We start from the raw sequence: 20422 nt of genomic DNA on the forward strand, positions 1-20422 counted from the left end.
CAGCAGATGGGTGGTATCCGTCCATGTATCCATAATCTACCTATCTATCCATCTATCTACCTATCTATCCATCTATCTACCTATCTATCCATCTACCTATCTATCCATCTACCTATCTATCCATCTATCTACCTATCTATCCATCTATCTACCTATCATCTATCCAAGGCCCCTTTTGTTGGAGACCACACATTGCCTCCAGTTTTGAAGAGCGTTGTGCCGGTTGAGGGAGAAGCATCTTCGAAATCACTGCTTCCCAAATGCGTCCCGTGCCCATCTCCCTTGACCCCAAAGTGTGTCAGGAATGGGAACAAATCTGTCCCAAGCATGAGGACTATCAGTGACCTGAGGAGCCGTGAGAGGCCAGGGATGCTTGGGTGACTTCCCAGAGCCGTCAGAGAGAGCACGGATGGGTGGGTGAGGGAAGCGGCTGGGGCTTCGCAGGTTAGTCCTTTGCCCGAGTGTTAATACCTAAACTGGAAATGAAATCCCCGCCCTGTAGACTGAAAGACAGGGAAGCATAACCAAGAAAAGCTATGTTGGGTATTGCGGGGTTTGAGGCGCATGAAAAGGGTTTTGAAAGGATGAATTGTATGGTGAATTATCTAACCCCCCATGGTGATCGTTTGTGTACCCCGTAGAATATAGTGGGTAGCAGGAGGTGAATCCCGGAGTTGGGAAAGCAGGCACAGGTCCCTCAGGGGAAGTCATTGGTGCTCCTGTAGTTATTGTTTTTAATTCCTTCCAAGCCAGACACATGAGACCAGACCTCATCCCACTCCCTGGGATGCCCACATGCCGTGTCATAATGCCTGGTTCAAGTGCTGGCTACTCCACTTCTGATTTAGCTCCCTACTGATGCACCTGGATGCAGCAGATCATGTGGGAGACCTGGCTGGAGTCCCAAGATCCTAGCTTCAGACTGGCCCAGACCCAGCTGTTGTGGGCCTTTAGGGAGTGAACCAGTGGATAGAAGATCTCTCTCTCCCTTTCAAATAAAATAAATCATTTTTTTTTTAAGTGGACATTCTTTGGGGATGATGCTGTGGAAGATGGCTCAAGTCCTTGGGCCCCTGCACCCAGGTGGGAGACCAGGAAGAAGCTCCTGGCTCCTGGCTTTGGACTGGCCCAGCCCCAGCCTTCACGGCCATTTGAGGATTGAACCAGTAGATGAAGACCTCTCTCTCTCTCTCTCTGTTTCTCTGTCTCTCTCTCTCTTCCTATTTCTGTAACTCCGCCTTTCAAATAATTACGTAAATCTTAAACTAACTAAACAGATGTTGTCACCTTCAGAGCCGTCACTGTTAAAGCTGTCTGTTCCATTCTGGCTCATGCCTCAATTTTTGGTTTCAAGGTGAGGGGACACAGCTCAGTCCCAGCTGTCATCCATAGATCGGATTATTTTTGCACATCCATGGCACAGCTGGTCAGTCACTATCTAGCCGAAACCAGCTCAGGCCAGCTTGGTGGTGAAACCTCTGAAAACAACTTAAACAGTGGTTTACAGGTGGGCATTTTGCATAGCAATCAAGACACCCAGCTCCACTTCTGATTCCAGCCAATTCCAACTTCCCGCTAATGAACTCTGTGAGACAGCAGGGCCTGGTGAGCAGCTGGGTCTGTTCCACCCCCTTGAACGACCCAGGTCAGTTTCAGGCTCCTGGCTTGGCCCAGCCCTTGCTGTTGCAGGCATCTGGGGGGTAAGCCAGCCAAGGCATGGAAGATTTCGTTTTCTGTCTATCCCGGTCTCTCTGTCTTTCAAAATAAAATGAAAATAAATTTAAAAAAAATTTAATGTGAGATTTTATTTAAAAAGACAATTGCAGGGGCTGGTGCTGTGGCACAGCAGGTAAATCCGCTGCCTGCAGTGCCGGCATTCCATATGGGTGCTGGTTCATGGCCCCGGCTGCTCCTCTTCCGATGTAGCTCTCTGCTGTGGCTTGAGAAAATGATAGAAAATGACCCAAGTCCTTGGGCCCCTGCACCCACGTGGAGACCTGGAAGGAGCTCCTGGATCCTGGCTTTCAACCAGCCCAGCTCTGGCCATTGTGGCCATTTGGGGAGTGAACCAGTGGATGGAAGACTTCTCTCTTTCTGCCTCTGCCTCTCTGTAACTCTGCCTTTCAAATAAATAAATAAATAATTTTTAAAAGATTTTATTTATTTATTTGAGAGGTAGAGTTACAGACAGTGAGAGGGAGAGACAGAGAGAAAGGTCTTCCTTCTGTTGGTTCACTCCCCAAACGGCTGCTATGGCCAGCACTGGGCTGGTCGAAAGCCAGGATCTAGGAGCTTCTTCCAGGTCTCCACGTGGGTGCAGGGGCCCAAACACTTGGGCCATCTTCTACTGCTATCCCAGGTCATAGCAGAGAGCTGGATTGGAAGAGGAGCAGCCAGGACTAGAACTGGTGCCCATATGGGATGCCGGCGCCATAGGCAGAGGATTAACCCCACTGCGCCACGGTGCCGGGCCCTAAATAAATCTTTAAAAAAAAAAAAGGCAATTTCAGTAGACAGGACATTCAAGTCATAAGATCTAGAAGCATCTGAAAAGGCTGGGGGTGGGGTGGAAGGCATTTCTCTTCCCGAGAGGAATAAATAAGGCCAGAAAGAACTGCTTTCGGGTGGGGTGAGCAGGTGCGATCATCTGCACAGGAAATGTTTTTCTTTGCAGTCCACTGCTCCTCAGAAGGGGACATTGCCAAGGCTGTTCTGCATTCTGCATTGCTGAAACTCAAGGATGCATTCAAGTTCAAGGGCCTGGAGGGAGGAGAGAAGCCTGAATAAACTTTGGTCAAATCATGTTAGCTCATTTTTTTGGGTTATATTCTTTTCTGTTAATTTGTAGATTCATATCATTATTTGAATTTCATTTATGGGTGGTTTATTTTGTGAGACCTTTGATATACGGGGAAAATATTCATAATACTACTAAGCATTAATTTCTTAATTAATTGTAATTTCCCACCAAATGTTGAAACTGTTGATTGTTTTCTCCTCATTGTTGGGGATGAAAGGTTTGACGTTCGTTGTACCAACGTGCTTTTGTAACTGACACTCTCCCTTCTCTTACCCTGAAATCTCTCTCTCTCTCTTTTAAAGATTTGTTTTATTTATTTGAAAGACAGAGTTACAGAGAGAGGTGGAGAGAGAGAGGTCTTCCGTCCACTGGTTCACTCCCCAGAGGGTCGCAACGGCCAGAGCTGCGCCGAACCGAAGCCAAGAGCCAGGAGCTTCCTCTGGGTCTCCCACGTGGGTGCAGGGGCCACGTGGGTGCAGGGGCCCAAGGACCTGGCCCATCTTCTACTGCTTTCCCAGGCCACAGCAGAGAGCTGGATCCGAAGAGGAGCAGCCGGGACTAGAACTGGCGCACATATGGGATGCCAGCGCCTCAGGCCAGGGCTTTAACCCGCTGTGCCGCAACACCGGCCCCGAAATCTCCTAAGCACTGCCCTTTAGACATGTCCAATCTACAATTTTACCATCAGAGTTGAGTGGTTGACAGTTCAGTTATCATTATTATATTCAGCAGATTTTACAGTCTGAAACTTAGATCCTTGTTCACCATAGAAAATATCTTCTGAAAAATGTTCTCTTCTTTGGCTTTTCTTTCTTCTTGGATCTCTATAATTAGATAAATTCTCAGATCTTTTTTTACAAAAGTGACCCCTCTTTCCCACCAGAAAAGACAGGAATTGATGTTGTCCAATTTATTCTTCTAATATGAAAAGTCTTATTTACTTTTGATTTTTTAAATTTTTTAAGGTTTATTTATTTATTTGAAAGACAGAGTTAGAGAGAGGCAGAGTTGGAGAGAGAAAGAGAGTGGTCTTCCATCCACTGGTTCACTCTCCAAATGACCACAACAGCCGGAGCTGCACTGATCTGAAGCCAGGAGCCAGGAGCTTCTTCCGGGTCTCCCACATGGGTGCAGGGACCCAATGGCTTGGGCCATTGTCTGCTGCTTTCCCAGGCCTTAGCAGAGAGCTGGATTGGAAGTGGAGCAGCTGGGACCCAAACGGGTGCCCATATGGGATGCCAGCACTGCAAGAGGTGGCTTTACACACCTACAGCGCCTGCCTCTTTTTAATTTTTTTAAGATTTATTTGTTTATTTGAAACTTTTGATTCTTAGCATGGCTCAGAATTTTACAAGGCCGGCGCCGCGGCTCACTAGGCTAATCCTCCGCCTTGCGGCGACGACACACCAGGTTCTAGTCCTGGTCGGGGCGCCGGATTCTGTCCCTGTTGCCCCTCTTCCAGGCCAGCTCTCTGCTGTGGCCAGGGAGTGCAGTGGAGGATGGCCCAAGTGCTTGGGCCCTGCACCCCATGGGAGACCAGGAGAAGTACCTGGCTCCTGGCTCCGCGGCGGCCATTGGAGGGAAAAGGAAGACCTTTCTCTCTGTCTCTCTCTCTCTCACTGTCCACTCTGCCTGTCAAAAAAATAAAAAATAATAATAATAAAAATAAATAATTTTACAATATTTCTTAAATCCAATCTTTAAAAATGGGACACCATTTTTTACCATGTTAAATTTATATTATTTTATTATTCACCCATTAATATAAATGTCATTTTTTCATAATTCTTTCATTCCCATGGCTTTGTTTCCTTGAATTACATATTCACATGCAACTCAATTTCACTTTTTCAATCATTATCACTTCATAATATATTATGCTAGGAAAGATAAGGATTTTCTTCACGATTCATTCTTTTCAAAGTATTACGATCTCCATCTCAAATATTTAATTGCTATTTCCATTAAATGTAGAAGTTCCCTTTCAAGTATCAAAACACAGCTCCCATGTGGATGTCTAGCCTAGGGTCAGCACACCCACGTCCCACATCGGAGTACCCGATTCCAGTCCCTGGCTCTGGATCCCGACGCTGGCTTCCTACCAACACAGATCCTGGAAGGTGCTGGTAATGGCTAAAGTAACTGGGCTCCTGACCCCACACCAGAGAGCTGGAACCAGCACCACTTTGGCCATGTTGAACATTTCTTTTAGGGCCGGCGCCGTGGCTCAATAGGCTAATCCTCCACCTGCGGCGCCGGCACACCGGGTTCTAGTCCCAGTCGGGTTGCTGGATTCTGTCCCGGTTGCCCCTCTTCCAGTCCAGCTCTTTGCTGTCTCCCGGGCTTCAGATTGTCATGGTGTGCCAGCCGCAGCGCGGTGGCCACTGTGGGGTGAGCCAACAGAAAAGGAAGACCTTCTCTCTGTTTCTCTCTCTCACTGCTCTCTCTGCATTTTCTTTCCCTTTTTGGTCTACCTCTATATTTTATAGAACCCAGACTAAAGTCCACGTGTGTTCGTGTCTTGTCTAGTTTTCAACACGTTTGCATGTCCCCTACGTTAACGCACCCAGGAGATGAAGACCTGTGTCTCTGGAGTCAGGCTCAAGTTCCACTTCTGGTTTAGCTGCCTACTCGCTTGTCTTGGACTCCAAACGCCTCATGACACACAGCCTTGCTGTGAGCTTTAATGAGAAAATAAGACAACCTAGTAACAAGTACCCAAGGTGTCTGTTTTATGGTAGGAGCTTTTCTTGTGCCGCTCCTTTTGTTTACCACTGGACACAGGGCCATCCATGCCACGAAAGCTGGGCAGAGCAGAGAGCCAGTTCTAGACCTCTGGCTGTGAGGGTCTGCTTCCCTGAAACCACTCGTGGTACCAAGAACCGTCTCCCAGCTGCAGCTCAGTCAGGGACATGGAGCCACTGTGGTGTTCCAAGACAAGTGCTTTACGGTAAGAATTAGGAGTTTGACTCCTAACTTCGGGAGTTTGACTGCAAAAAAAAAAAAAAAATCTGAAGATTTGGGTTCTGCTTTCGGACTCATCATTCACTTGGCCCTCTAAGCTTTCGGCTCCTCCTACTCCAGACACAGATGGTTGCAGCTTCCCCCGGGCTGCTGGGAGCATTCATTGGAATGTATACGCCAGAGAACAGCTCATAAATTCTAAAGTGCTAGAGAAAGTTTACTATTACCAGTTCCTATGAGACTCTCAGATTAAAAGGTCGATGTCCAGATATCCCCCAAACAAACAAGACACTGCTTCAACTTCTGGGCAGACGCAGCAGGCTCGTTAAAGATAACCAAGACCCAGAGGAAGTCGTGTCCTACTGGAGACGCAGCTGCGAGACAGCAGGCGGCTGGACAGTGGTAAGAGGAAAACAGACGGGTACCTGGGGACGAGGCAAGGGCTACTGGGCCAGGCGCGCGGCGCCGAGGCGAGACGCAGCTCGGGGTGCCTCCGTCTTCCATCAGAGGGCCTAGGTTTCAGTCCCAGCTCCACTTTCTAACGTGCACCCTGGGAGACAGGAGGGGACGGCTTGAGTGGATGGGATCCGGCACCCATGGGGGAGGCCCAGATCGGGTTCCTGGTCCCCAACTTCGCCGGTCCGGTCCTAGCTGGCCAGTGCAGGCATCTGGGGAGTATCAGCAATGGGAGTGTCTCCTCTCTCGCGCTCTGTCTTGACTTTTATTCCCTCCTGGTGAGCGAGATCTTTCTCTGAGCACAGGGCTAATCAATCATCCTAAGCCAGGTTCCACCTGTCCCTTGTTGCCAGCTTGGATCCCACCCCACGCCCACGCCGGGAGGGGAATCGTTCCCCATCAGACCTCAGTGTCAAACACCTTTCAGCCACATTTGAGGAGCGAAGAGGTTTTAGAACACGCAGTCCTGGGGCTAACTTTGCCGCTGTTAAACTTAGCCATCTCTGCTCCCTAGGCCGGAGTCACTATCCCAAAGAGTCAGACCGGCGTTGTCTTTTTGGGAATTGTACTTCTGTAAAATTCTGTAGAATTCTGACAGGCAATGGGCACAAAGCTCAAAAAAAGGGGGGTGGGGATATATATATATATACATATGTATATATACACACACATATATGTATATATATACATATGTGTGTGTATGTGTGTGTATAATAAAAGTGACAAGAACATCCAAAGTAGCAAGTGGAAAAGCAATAAACAAAGTCATAGTCTAAAGGCATGTGATGTGTAGTTTGTTGACTGATTATTTGTATTAAACATAATAATAAAATCTGCTTTTTTTAAGATTTATTTATTTGAAAGTCAGAGTTACACAGAGAGAGAAGGAGAGGCAGAGAGAGACAGAGAGAGAGAGAGAGAGAGAGAGAGAGAGATCTTCCACCCACTGGTTCACTCCCCAATTGGCCACAACGCCCAGAGCTGGGCCGGTCCAAAGCCAGGAGCCAGGAGCTTCTTCCAGGTCTCCCACACAGGTGCAGGGGCCCGAGGCGTGGGCCATCTTCTACTGCTTTCACAGGCCATAGCAGAGAGTTGTATTGGAAGTGGAGCAGCTGGGACTTGAGCCAGCACCCATATGGGATGCCGGCACTGCAGGAGGTGGCTTTACCTGCTAGGCCACGGTACTGGCCCCAAGCTGCTTTACATATAATGTCCTATTTGGAAAACTCTAACTTAAAAAGCCCATTGAAGGCAGAGGCAGATTTATTTTTAAAGATTTATGTCTTTATTTGAAAGGAAGAGTTACACAAACAGAGGGAGGGAGGGAGGATGAGAGAGAGAGAGAGAGAGAGAGAGAGAGAGAGAGAGGTCTTCCATCCCCTGGTTCACTCCTCAAATGGCCACAGAAGCTGAGGCTGAGCCAGGCTGAAGCCAGGAGCGTGGGACTTCGTCCAGATCTCCCACACGGGTGCAGGGGCCCAAGCACGTGGGCCAACTTCCGCTGCACACAAATGTATCGAGCCAATGTTCTGGAAGTTTCCTCTGTCTGGGACTCAGCAGCCCAGTCTTCCTTGCGCGATGTTTGGATTAAGTTGACACGGTTTGCAGTGAAAATGTTGTGGGTGGGGACAAAAAGAACAGAGGCGAATTGAAGACAGCCGTTGTGGGGGAGACCTGGATTGTCACAAAATGTGGAAGCAGCGGGAGCGGGGGCAGGGAGACCAGGCAGGGTGAGGCACCTGGGCCCCTCCCGGCAAAGCTGGGCCAGACCTCTGCAGATTTCCAAAGTCAAGGAGCGTGACTGGCCCCCCGACAGGGGATGGGGCCGGAGCTGGCAGAAGCAGCGCAAACGAGAGAAAGTTCCCGGCCTGGAGGGAAACGGCTCTTCCTGCCCCGGGAAAAGCAGGTGCATCCTGAGGAAGTCACAGGTTTTTACAAAACCGGGGCTCAGCCTGGCGGGTGGGGGTGGGGGTGGGGGTGTGTGTGGCAGGGATCTGTGACACTCGGGGGCGGAGAGCACGGTGCAGCTTTTCTGGATCCCGCTGGGACCTGTCTCGGGAGGTGGCAGGGTGGGTGCCCAGCCGGGTCCTGTCTGAATCTGGAAAAGCCACGGGGAGCCCTTCTGTGTGGCTGCTTGTGTTTGCTCACAGTGTGTGGCCTGAGTTCCGGGATGAGCCTGGAGAGAGAGAGAGGGAGAGAGAGAGAGAGAGAGGGAGAGGGAGAGGGGGAGAGAGAGAGAGAGAGAGAATGAATGTCCTCCTTTTGGGGCCTGCGTTGTGGTGCAGCGGATTAAGCCGCCACCCGTGACGCCGGGCATCCTCTATGGGTGCTGGTTCAAGCCCCAGCTGATCTGCGTCCCATCCAGCTCCCTACCAGGAATCGTGGCATAGCAGGTGCCCTCCGTAGGAGTAGCTTTAAACACCGGTCCCTTGTGAGCTCAGGCTGTGGGTGAGGGGCCAGGCAGGCGGGCCTGGGCTCTGCTCAGGTCTGTACAAGGTGCCCACCAGCTGGGCTCCAGGGAGAAGACTGCAAACCTCTGGTTATCACCCCAGGGTACTTCGGGAAGCTCATGGCAAATGGAATCCAAAGACATCCATGACAAAAGTTCATGTGAAATGCATGTCATGAAAAAACCAGGCATGGATTTCAAATTTTTTTTTTGCCGCTACAAAAACTCATTTCTTAATGCCGTGTTTTCCTCGAACTTTTTGAAGTCCTCGGGGTCTTGGTAGAGAGGGCTTCTGAGGTCAGCTCTTGTGCTCCGCTACGCACTGCTAGGAGGGTCCCGACCAGCAGAGGGCGCAAGGGCCACAGTCCGTGCGCAGAGCGGCCAAGGCCGTGTCCAGCCTTCCGTGCCCCAGCACCGCTGGGCGCCGGCCGCAGAGCAGCTCCCTCGCCGCCATCGACGGAGAGTCGGCCTTCGGCGCTGGGCTTGTAAAACGTAGACAAAGGAGAGGCAGACCTGCTGGAACACAGGAGAGCTCTGGGGACTCCAGGCTTTGGGGGAGGCAGGGCAGCAGTTAAGCCGTCATCCCATACTGGAGCTCCAGTTCAAGCCCCAGCAGCTCTGCCTCTGACCAGCTCCCAGCGCACCCACCGGAGAAGGCGACGGAAGATGGCCCAAGTGCTTGGCCCCCTGCCACCCACGTGGGAGACCCAGATGGAGTTCCTGGCTCCCGGCTTCTGCCTGACCCAACCATTGTGGCCGTTTGGGGGAGTGAACCAGAGGAGGGAAGATCTCTTTCTCTTTTCCTCGCTGACCCTCTGCCTTTCGAATAAATAAAATATAAACATTTGAAAACCAATAAAGAAACTGGATGGAAAGCAGAGGGGCTGAGATGTCGGGGGGACTTGCAGCGTCGGAACAAGAAGCCACTTCCCTGCACGGTGGCAATAGGCAGCGGGGACAGCTCTTCCCCCGGGTTGGGGTCTGTTTCTGCGGTCTCGTCTGTCTGCCGCCGGCTGCGGTCTCCAACCCACGCTGAGGTTTTGCATTGCAGGTCTGGGAGCCGGTGCCTTCCCAGCAGAGGTCGGCTGCCTTACTTGATTTCTCATTTGTGAAAGCAGATTCGCTAGAAGTAAGCGCTCCGCCCGGGCCAGCAGCAGCAGTGCCCATCTCGGGCCTCGTGAGTTGCTGGAAGGCGCGGCAGCTCTGGCACTTCACGCAAACATCTGCGGAGTGAATGGAAGGATGACACGTGAAGAAAAGGGGTTTGCAAAGTTAGATCTGAGAGCGGAAGAACAGGCGGGCGTGCGGGTGCTGTGATGGGCCGTGGCTCCCTCCTCTGACCCGAGAGCCGCACAAAGAGAGGCACCATGAGCACGGGAGAGAGCTGCTGTGGTCCTGTCAAACAACGGCCAGCCCGCCTGCACCCCAGCCCCCTTCCTGCTCCTCTCTAGGGTACGACCCTCCTCGGGTTGCTCCCAAGCAGATTCAACAAACTGAAGATGGAAAATATTTGCAAAAAAAGGAAACAATTGTGTGAGTACTGAACATGTACAGACTTTGTTCCTTGTCATCATTCCCTAAACAATCCAGTGTGACAACCGTTTAGACCCCATTGACATTAACTGAAAGTGATCTAGAGACAATTTAAAATACGCAGGAAGGGGGCCGGCACTGTGGTGTAGCGGGTAAAGCCGACGCCTGCAGTGCCAGCGTCCCAGATGGGCGCCAGTTCCAAATAGGATATTATATGTAAAGCAGCTTAGGGCCGGTGCTGTGGTGTGGCGGGTTAAAGCTGCCGCCTGCAGTGCCGGCGTCCCATATGGGTGCCGGTTCGCGTCCCGGCTGCTCCACTTCTGATCCAGCTCTCTGCTGTGGCCTGAGAAAGCACTGGAAGATGGCCCAAGTGCTTGGGTCCCTGCACCCACGTGGGAGACCTGGAAGCAGCTCCTGGCTCCTGGCTTCGGATCAGCACAGCTCCGGCCATTGCAGCCATCTGGGGAGTGAACCAGCGGATGGAAGACTTTCTCTCTCTCTCTCTCTCTCTGCCTCTGCCTCTCTGTAACTCTGTCTTTCAAACAAACAAATAAATCTTAACACTGGTTTCTCAAGCACCGTTTCTGTTTGTCTGCACCCTCCCCCACCCCGCCTGTGAGTCATGTGGGACGATGCCATCTCCAGCGAGTCATGTGGAAGGATTCCGTCTCCAGACCCCTGCCCGGCTGCTCCCGTCGGCCTGGCTCCCTGAAGCCAGCAGGGCAGCTCCTAATGCAGGAGCTCCTCCAGCAGCCTGCGTGTGGGGTCCACTCCCTCCCTCCCCTTTTACCCCTGTGGGCGAAGAACTATCTTCCAGGGGCTTCCTCAGAGGCAGCGCTTGGGAGGCAGGTTTTTGTTTGTTTGTTTGTTTTTGTTTTTGTTTTTTTTTTTTTGAGCCGCTGTTGGTCTGCAAATGTCTAATCCTGTTTCCACTTGATGATGGTTTGAGAGAATTCTGGGTTCCACAGTATTTTTGCCAGAGCATCCAATGCCCTTTCTTTCTTTCTTTCTTTCTTTCTTTCTTTCTTTCTTTAAGATTTATTTATTTATTTGAGGCCGGCGCTGCGGCTCACTAGGCTAATCCTCTGCCTGCGGCGCCGGCACACCCAGTTCTAGTCCTGGCTGGGGCGCCGGATTCTGTCCCGGTTGCCCCTCTTCCAGGCCAGCTCTCTGCTGCGGCCTGGGAGGGCAGTGGAGGATGGCCCAAGTGCTTGGACCCTGCACCCCATGGGAGACCAGGAGGAAGCACCTGGCTCCTGGCTTTGGATCAGCGCAGCGCGCCGGCCGTAGCAGCCATTAGGGGAGTGAACCAACGGAAGGAAGACCTTTCTCTCTGTCTCTCTCTGTCTAATAAAAAATAAATAATAAAAAAGATTTATTTATTTGAAAGTCAGAGTTACCAGAGAGAGAAGAGGCAGAGAGAGAGAAAGAGAGAGAGAGGGAGAGAGAGAGAGAGGGAGAGAGAGAGGGAGAGAGAGAAAGAGATATCTTCCATCTGATGGTTCACTCCCCAATTGGCCACAATGGCTGGAGCTGTGCCGATCTGAAGCCAGGAGCCAGGAGCTTCTTCCGGGTCTCCCATGCGGGTGCAGGGGCCTGAGGCGTGGGCCATCTGCTGCTGCTTTCCCAGGCCACAGCAGAGAGCTCATCCAATGCCCTTTCACTCTGACCATCTGACTGTGGCTTACGTCCTGATTTTTCTCTCAATCTGTTACAGACCTGGAATCATCACTACCAGAGCCACCCTGGAGGCCTCTTCTAGCTTCCTTCCACTGTGGGGATTTTTCATATAGTAGTTCCTTTTTCTTTAACATAGAGCTGTTTATGTATTTATATTATGTATTTATTTGAAAGACAGAAATCTTGTAGGTATGGTTTGATGGGGGTATGTGCAGGGGTAGAATTTTAACCAGGAACTCAAAATTACTCGATTCTCTTATTCTGTGACCTTTCTGCTTTATATTTCTTCTTGAGTCCATTTGGCAAATGGAAATGGTCCATTGCATCTAAGTCCTCAAATATATTCACAAAAACGTCGCTGATAATATGTTCTGTCATCTTAATATTTGTAGCATAGTACCTTTGGCCTGTTCATTCATTTCTTTTTTTATTAATTTTTTAATAATTTTTTTGACAGGCAGAGTGGACAGTGAGAGAGAGAGACAGAGAGAAAGGTCTTCCCTCCGTTGGTTCACCCCCCAATGGCCACTGTGGCCGACGCACCGCGCTGATCCCAAGCCAGGAGCCAGGTGCTTCTCCTGGTCTCCCATGCAGGTGCAGGGCCCAAGGACTTGGGCCATCCTCCACTGCCTTCCCGGGCCACAGCAGAGAGCTGGCCTGGAAGAGGAGCAACCGGGACTAGAACCCGGTGTGCCAGTGCCGCAGGCGGAGGATTAGCCTACTGATCCATGGCGCCGGCCCCTGTTCATTCATTTCTTTAAATTAAAAAAAAATTTTGCTTTATTTGAAAGGCAGACAGAAAGAGAAGAGACAGAGACAGAAACAGAGTGCCCATCCACCGGTTCACTCTTCAAATGCTCTGGACCAGGCCAAAGCCAGGAGACTGGAACTCAGCCCAAGATCCCCTGTGGGTGGCTGAGCCACCGCCTGCTGTCTCCCAGGACGCGGGTTAGCAGGAAGATGGGATGGGAGCAGAGCTGGACCTCGAAGCCCGCACGCTGACATGGAACGTCGTGTCCCAAGCATTGACCCCACGCACGCTGACATGGAACGTCGTGTCCCAAGCATTGACCCCACGCACGCTGACACGGAACGTCGTGTCCCAAGCATTGACCCCACGCACGCTGACATGGAACGTCGTGTCCCAAGCACTGACCCCTCCACCTTCCCGTTGTCACGCCCCCTGTTGGCCTTTTGATATGGGATAGGGCAGGGAGCTAAGCCAGGGCCACAGCGCCTCCCCTCGAGGTACTCCCCTAGCCTGTCAGTCAAACAACCCCTTTCCCAGCGCGTCCACCTGCCACTGTGAGGGGCTCGCTCTCGCCGCTCTGCCTGCAGGTGACGCTGTCTCCTGGGCTTTCCCCTTCCTGGCCCACGGGCTGTGCACCATACACGTGCCTGTCCTTGGAATGCCTCTCTGGGTGACAGCTCACTCAAGGGGAAGGGAAATGGACAGGTAAAATCCTTAATCCAAGAGAAAGTGTGGTGGGCGAGATGGGACCCAATTCCTGTTCCGGGTCCTTTCCTGTCACCCAGAGAGTGACACGTGTAACGTCATGATTTCTTATATTTCTTATTCTTGAACAACGCAAAGATTTTTAGAGCCTTTAGGGTTCGAATCATTCTTCGTGACTTTCAGGGTTGTTATGATCCCGCATTGCAGCTCTTTTTAACCTGAAACCCGAAAACTGTGCTGCTTCGTACGATCGCTGTCCGTTTCGATTTTCCCATGCATTTCTCATTGTTAATGCTCGTTATTCTACTTGTACCTTTTAGTTTTTCCTCTCTTTGCTTTTCTTTCTGCTAAGGTCTCCAGGACTTCCTGTAGTTAAGGATAGTTTCAAAGCAAAACGTCTCCCTTTTTATTTAGCTGGAAGTGTGTTTAGTTCCCCTTCGTTCTAGCAAGAGGCTTGGTGTGGGGAGCAAACCGGACTAGACTGTTACTGGAATTAAGACTTATTCTATGCATCTTCTCTCCCACAATATGGCGCTGGGAGAGAAGTAAACAGCTTCCGCACAGCTGCCTCCAGTTCAACCAATTAACTGTAGGACTTGCTCCTGATTGGAGAGCAGCGTACTCGGCGTGTGGGCAGCCGAGTTGGGATTGGCGGAGGAGGACTATAAAGGAGGAGAGAAACGGCATGCACCGGGAACATCTATGGGGAACATCTAAGGGAACCCGTGCAGCCCCCGAGAAAGCTGGCCGGCGGTGTGCCGCTCCCCTGCGGAAGTGGGGAATGCGGCCAGGGGGAACTGCCCTTCCACGGAGGTGGAAGGGATAGTAGCCAACCCGGGAAGAACCAGCAGCAAACCCGGGGAGGGCCGAGCAGACGAAAGAACAGCGCAGGGTCCTGTGTCGTTCCTCCACGAAGAGGGGGAGCGACATAATGGTGCCGTGACTCGGATTAGGAAACCTAGCTCGGATAGGAAACCTGACTCGGATAGGAAACTTAGGAGGGAAGAAACGGGAAGAACTAGGGAAAATATCGGAGAGAGAAACTAGCAAACAGCCTAGGGAAAAGCCGGATGAAAAAGGAGCCGGAAGAAGCTATTGAAAGCCTAGGCATAGACTCGAAACAGCCTAGGGAAAAAGCCGGACGAAAAAGGAGCCGGAAGAAGCTATTGAAAGCCTAGGCATAGACTCGGATACGGACTACGGGGGGAAGCTGGGAGAAATCTCTAAGGTCGAAAGCGAAAGTGAAAGCTAGAACAAACAGACTCGGACGTGGACTGTGGGGAGAGGCCAGGAGAAATGAGGGAGGAATATTGTTGGAGGAAAGCATGGGGAAACATACCGGGTAGAGAAAAATGGTAGGGAAATTGAAGCCGCGGGGGGCAGGCCAAGGCGGAAACGAAAGCCACTTTGGGGTTCCCAAGTTAGCCCGGGAATAGGGGGCGAAAAGTTGAAACCAGAAGCTGAAACGTGAGCCAGATTGGGATCCGTCTGATTAGCCCGGGGAGCAAAGGACGGGAAGCCAAATCATGGGGCGGAGACGTACGCTGGGTTGAATTCGCCAGGCTAGCCCGGGGAACTTAGATTGAATGCTAGTGGCGGACACGTAAGCTACGCTGTGTTACTCGCGGAAGCCGCCGCGTGCAGGGAGCACGGGGCGTGAATAGATAGGGAACGGGGCTGGCGTAGGCCGTGGTTCAGACGCGAAAGGGTTAAGCGTGGAGACCGCGGAGCGCGCGAAGCCGAGCCGCGCAAAGCCGGGAAGCTGCGCAGATGAGAGAGGCGCGCGGGCTGAAGCGGCGCAGAGCCGGGAACCCGCCGGCGGGGCGAGGTGCCGGAAAGCCGCAGGGATAAGAGAAACAGAAGTTTAGAAGTAAAGTGAGAAAAATAGGAATGCTGGAAGATAGAAGTAAAATGGGAGAAATAGGAATGCCTGGAGATAGAGAAATAGAGAAATAAAAAGGCCTCCCTACAACACTGCAATGTGAGAGCTTGGATTCGGTCTGCCTAATCAAGTGAGGCGATGAGCACCTGCGGGCAGCTAGCAGCTTATGCGCCGCAGGTCACCGAAGACAGGCACGAATTAACATCAGTAAGGCTTCCCCACAATATAACAATATTAAGCTTGGATTCGGTCTGCCTGATTTAAGGCGGTAAGCGCCAGCAAGCAGCTCGACCAGAGTATGAGCTGCAGGTCACCGAAGATAGGCACAAACCAACACTAATAAGTCTCCCCCACAATACGGCAATGAGAAGGCTTGGATTCGGTTTGCCTGATAGGTTTTGTAAACACCTGCAGGCAGTTCTAGCAGAGCAGAGCATGCGCTGCAGGGCACCGAACACAGGCACGCATCAGCGCCTAAAAACCTCCTCACAATGGCGAAGAGAGGACCCGGATTCGGTTTTCCTGATTGATAGGACTTGTAAGAGCCTGTGGCAACTCTAGCAAGTAGAGCAGAGTGTGTGCCGCGGGACACCGAAGACAGGCGCGTATCAACGCCAAAAATAAAAAGAAAGGGGGATCTGTGGGGAGCAAACCGGACTAGACTGTTACTGGAATTAAGACTTATTCTATGCATCTGCTCTCCCACAATATGGCGCTGGGAGAGAAGTAAACAGCTTCCGCACAGCTGCCTCCAGTTCAACCAATTAACTGTAGGACTTGCTCCTGATTGGAGAGCAGCGTACTCGGCGTGTGGGCAGCCGAGTTGGGATTGGCGGAGGAGGACTATAAAGGAGGAGAGAAACGGCATGCACCGGGAACATCTATGGGGAACATCTAAGGGAACCCGTGCAGCCCCCGAGAAAGCTGGCCGGCGGTGTGCCACTCCCCTGCGGAAGTGGGGAATGCGGCCAGGGGAACTGCCCTTCCACGGAGGTGGAAGGGATAGTAGCCAACCCGGGAAGAACCAGCAGCAAACCCGGGGAGGGCCGAGCAGACGAAAGAACAGCGCAGGGTCCTGTGTCATTCCTCCACGAAGAGGGGGAGCGACAGCTTGGGAAGGCAGCTCTGGTCAGGCACTTTCCGCTCGGCGCCCCCAGCCACTTCCTTAGAGAGGCAGGCACTAGCCACTCTGCCACCTTCGTCTTCCCATGTGTGCTGTTGAGAAATCTGCAGAAAACCCAATTTTGCTTTCACGAAGGTACTCAGTCTTTTATTTCCAGTAGTTTTATTTTTTAAGTACTCACTTTATTTTTATTCATAGGAAAGGCAGAGCAAACGAGAGAGAGAGAGAGAGTGTCTGAGAGAGGTCTTCCATCGGCTGGGTCACTCCCCAAATGCCCACAACATCCAGGGCTGGACCAGGTCTAAACCAGGAGCCCAGAACTCCACCTGGTCTCCCACAAGGCGGGCAGGGACCCAAACACTTGCACCATCACCACTGCCTCCCAGGGTGCGCGTGAGCAGGAAACTGGATGGGAACTGGAGTGGGAACTCAGGCCAGACGTTCTGATGTGGGATGCAGGAGCAAAGCACTCGCCCCAGCCGTTTTGTTAAGCTTATCTCACTGTCGGGGCCGGCGCTGTGGCGCAGTGGGTTAAAGCCCCGGACTGCAGTGCCGGCATCCCATAAGGTCGCTGGCTTGAGTCCTGGCTGCTCCACTTCTGATCCAGCTCCCTGCTGATGCACCTGGGAAAGCAGCAGAGAACAACCCAAGTCCTTGGGTCCGTGCACCCACATGGGAGACCCAGAAGAAGCTCCTGGCTCCTGGCTTCAGGTCGGCTCAGCTCCAGCCATTGCAGTCATTTGGGGAGTGAAGCAGCGGAAGGAAGACTTCTCTCTCCCTCTCTCTACCTTTCTCTGTAACTCTGTCTTTCAAATAAATAAAAAATAAATCTTTAAAAAAATTTTTTTAAAAAAAGATCGCTTCATTGTCTTCAGTATTCCATGGTTCAACTTCTGATCCGGCTTCCTGCTAACGTCCACCCTGGGAGGCAGAAGTGCTTGGGCCCCTTCCACTCCTGTGGGACACGGGGTTGAGTCCGGGTTCCTGGCTTGGGCCAGAGAGAGCAAGCGCGCGCTTTGCCCCCGCAGGCCGGGAGTGCAGCAGGGACCCCGCTGTCCCTGTGCCGGCTCAGCCTGGCCTCCTCCCAGCTGGTTCCGGGAAGGGTCCAGCCGCCGGCTGCACATGCCCATCCTCCGGTCCCGGAGTGCGGCTTCTGGCACGTCGGCCACGGCTTTGCTTCAGATCAGCACCGGCACGCTCTCGGCTTTTCTTGGTCTCCTTGGACTTCCACTGTGTACTGGTAGCCCCCCTTCCTGCTTGCATTTGGTCTCTCAGAGAGCCCCAGACACGCCAGAACTGGACTGTGTTCTTCTGACGCTGCTCCTAAAACAAAATGTGGCCGGTGCTGTGGCTCACTAGGCTAATCCTCTGCCTTGCGGCGCCGGCACACCAGGTTCTAGTCCTGCTCGGGGCGCCGAATTCTGTCCCGGTTGCCCCTCTTCCAGGCCAGCTCTCTGCTGTGGCCAGGGAGTGCAGTGGAGGATGGCCCAAGTCCCTGGGCCCTGCACCCCATGGGAGACCAGGAGAAGCACCTGGCTCCTGCCTTCGGATCAGCACGGTGCGCCGGCCGTGGCGGCCATTGGAGGGTGAACCAACAGCAAAGGAAGACCTTTCTCTCTGTCTCTCTCTCTCACTGTCCACTCTGCCTGTCAGAAAAAATGTTAAAAAAAAATGTGCAACTATTTCAGTGATAAAAACGTGCGACATAAAACTTGAATGTCTGGGTGGACACCATGTGCAGCAGGTTAAGCCACCACGTGTGATGCCACATCCCATAGGAGTTCTGGCTGCCCCACTTCCACACAGCTCCCTGCTGATAATGATCCGTTGCAACTTGTCATTGAATTTGTATTTACCTTTATTTATTGAGATAACAGCATACATACAGAAAAGTGTGTGAATCTTAAGTGCACAGATTAAAATATAGAATGCTGGGGCCAGTGTTGGGGCTCACCGGGTTAAACTGCTGTTTGTAATGCCAGCATCTCATATCAGAGTTCTGGTTCGAGTCCCAGCTGCTCTGCTTCTGATCCAGCTCCCTTCTAATGTGTCTGGGAAGGCAGTGCATGATAGACCAGGTCTTTGGGCCTCTGCCACCCACATAGGACACCCAGAAAGTGTGGCTCCCGGCTTCTGTCTGGTCCAGTTCATCACAGAGGCAGTAGCAAGATCTTGTTCATTAGAAATACGGGAGGAGAGCACACAGCGAGACCTAAGTTGTGGCTGCACTTCTGGGACAGGCAGTGTCTCTGCCCAGGGAGAGAGAGAGAGAGAGAGAGAGAGAGAGAGAAGGGGGCCTAGCCCATCCTTCCCTCAGGGTCCCACTCCAGAGAGAACTAACCCCCTCCCATGATGCTGGCATCAATCCACCTGTCTAATCAGCTCTTGAAGGACCCCCATCTTGAAGTTCTCGGCCACGCGGGGCTGGTCCACATGCGTCTGTGAACTATGTTGGTACCCTGGGGTGGGGGGGGCCCTCTGAGTGTCACAGGTGCACCTAGACACTTGTCGCCCTCCTCCCGCCCTGTCTGCAGGCCTGCAAGGGATGTGAGCGGCTGCTTCCTGCTAAGACAGGCTCCATTTGACTTTTAAAACTTGTCTTAAAAAGTATAACCCTAGGGGCCGGTGCTGTGGCGCAGCAGGTTAATGCCCTGGCCTGAAGCGCTGGCATCCCATATGGGCGCCGGTTTGAGACCCAGCTGCTCCACTTCCAATCCAGCTCTCTGCTGTGGTCTCGGAAAGTAGTAGAAGATGGCCCAAGTCCTTGGGCCTCTGCACCCATGTGGGAGACCTGGAAGAGGCTCTTGGCTCCTGGCTCCTGGCTTTGATCAGCGCAGCTCCAGCCGCTGTGGCCAATTGGGGGTAAACCAGTGGATGGAAGACCTCTCTCTCTCTCTGCCTCTCCTCTCTCTGTGTAACTCTGACTTTCAACTAAATCTTTAAAAATATATATATAACCCTAATACATAAAAAGGGAAGAGGGACGAGCCACACAGGCCCCTCCTGCCCCACTGGGGACACAGAGCAGGTATAAAGGGCCCCGCGATGGCAGCGGCTGTCCCTGCACCATGAAGCCTGCTGCTTGCCTGGTGCTGCTCGGCGCTGCCTGGCTCCTGTTCTCTCTTGCCAGTGGGTGCCAGCCACGGACGCCTGGGCTGGGGGTGCTCTGGGGGCAGGGGCCAGCTTTCCAGGGCAGTGCTGGCTCCCAGGGCGGGTGAAGGGACGCACCTGCCATGACCCAGGCCTTCCATTTCTCTTCAGATTGTGACATCTGCCGGCTGTGCAGACAGCTGTTTGTGAATTTCTGTCAGGACCCTCCGATGAGTATATTTCCTATGTGCAAAATTACCAAAGTGACCCGCTAGTGCAGCCCTTGCGCTGAAGCAGTGCGAGATGGGAAACTGACAGCAGAGGAGAAGGGGCACGCGATCAGTGCCGTGGTGAGTCCAGCTGGGCCTGGCCCAACACCGGCTCCTTCCGGGGCCCTGGGGAGGGGGCACTGCTCGTGCCCACCACAGCCCAGCCTGGGACTCTGTGGGAAGAACCTCCAGATGAGGACGCAGAGTTGGGGGCCGCCCCCCCACCACGGTGCGGGCAAGTACAGGGAGGGAGACTGTGTGGACCCGGAGCCCTGGGCTCCATGGCTGTTCAGCTCCCCCAGGCAGGCCCAAGACCCTCCAGGGCCGCTGTCCCCACGGCAGCCCTGCCTCTGTAAAATCTCAGCTCTGGCCTCCCTGGCCACAGCCTCTCCAGCGCCCGAGTCGAATCTTCTCCAAGCGGTGACCACTGGGTGCTGTCTGCCTTCAAATCTCACTAACTCACCCTGACCCCTCAGGTGCCCTCCTCCACCCCCAGACCTCATGTTTCCTTCTCCCTGGACCCCAAACGGCCATCTGGGGCTCCGGAGCCTGGAATTAGACCTCCAACAGCCCTTCCTGTCCTCCCGGGCCTGGCGACAGCTGGGGAAAAAGCAGACCAAACCCTGACTGCAGGTGGAGCACAGGCAGGGATGGGCACTGCTAGGCTGCAAGTGTGCCAGAGACAGAAGGGGCCAGCGGACTGGGGTCTGTGCATTCCTG

This window comes from Oryctolagus cuniculus, chromosome 18 (assembly GCF_964237555.1).
Source record: "Oryctolagus cuniculus chromosome 18, mOryCun1.1, whole genome shotgun sequence".
Taxonomy (NCBI): domain Eukaryota; kingdom Metazoa; phylum Chordata; class Mammalia; order Lagomorpha; family Leporidae; genus Oryctolagus; species Oryctolagus cuniculus.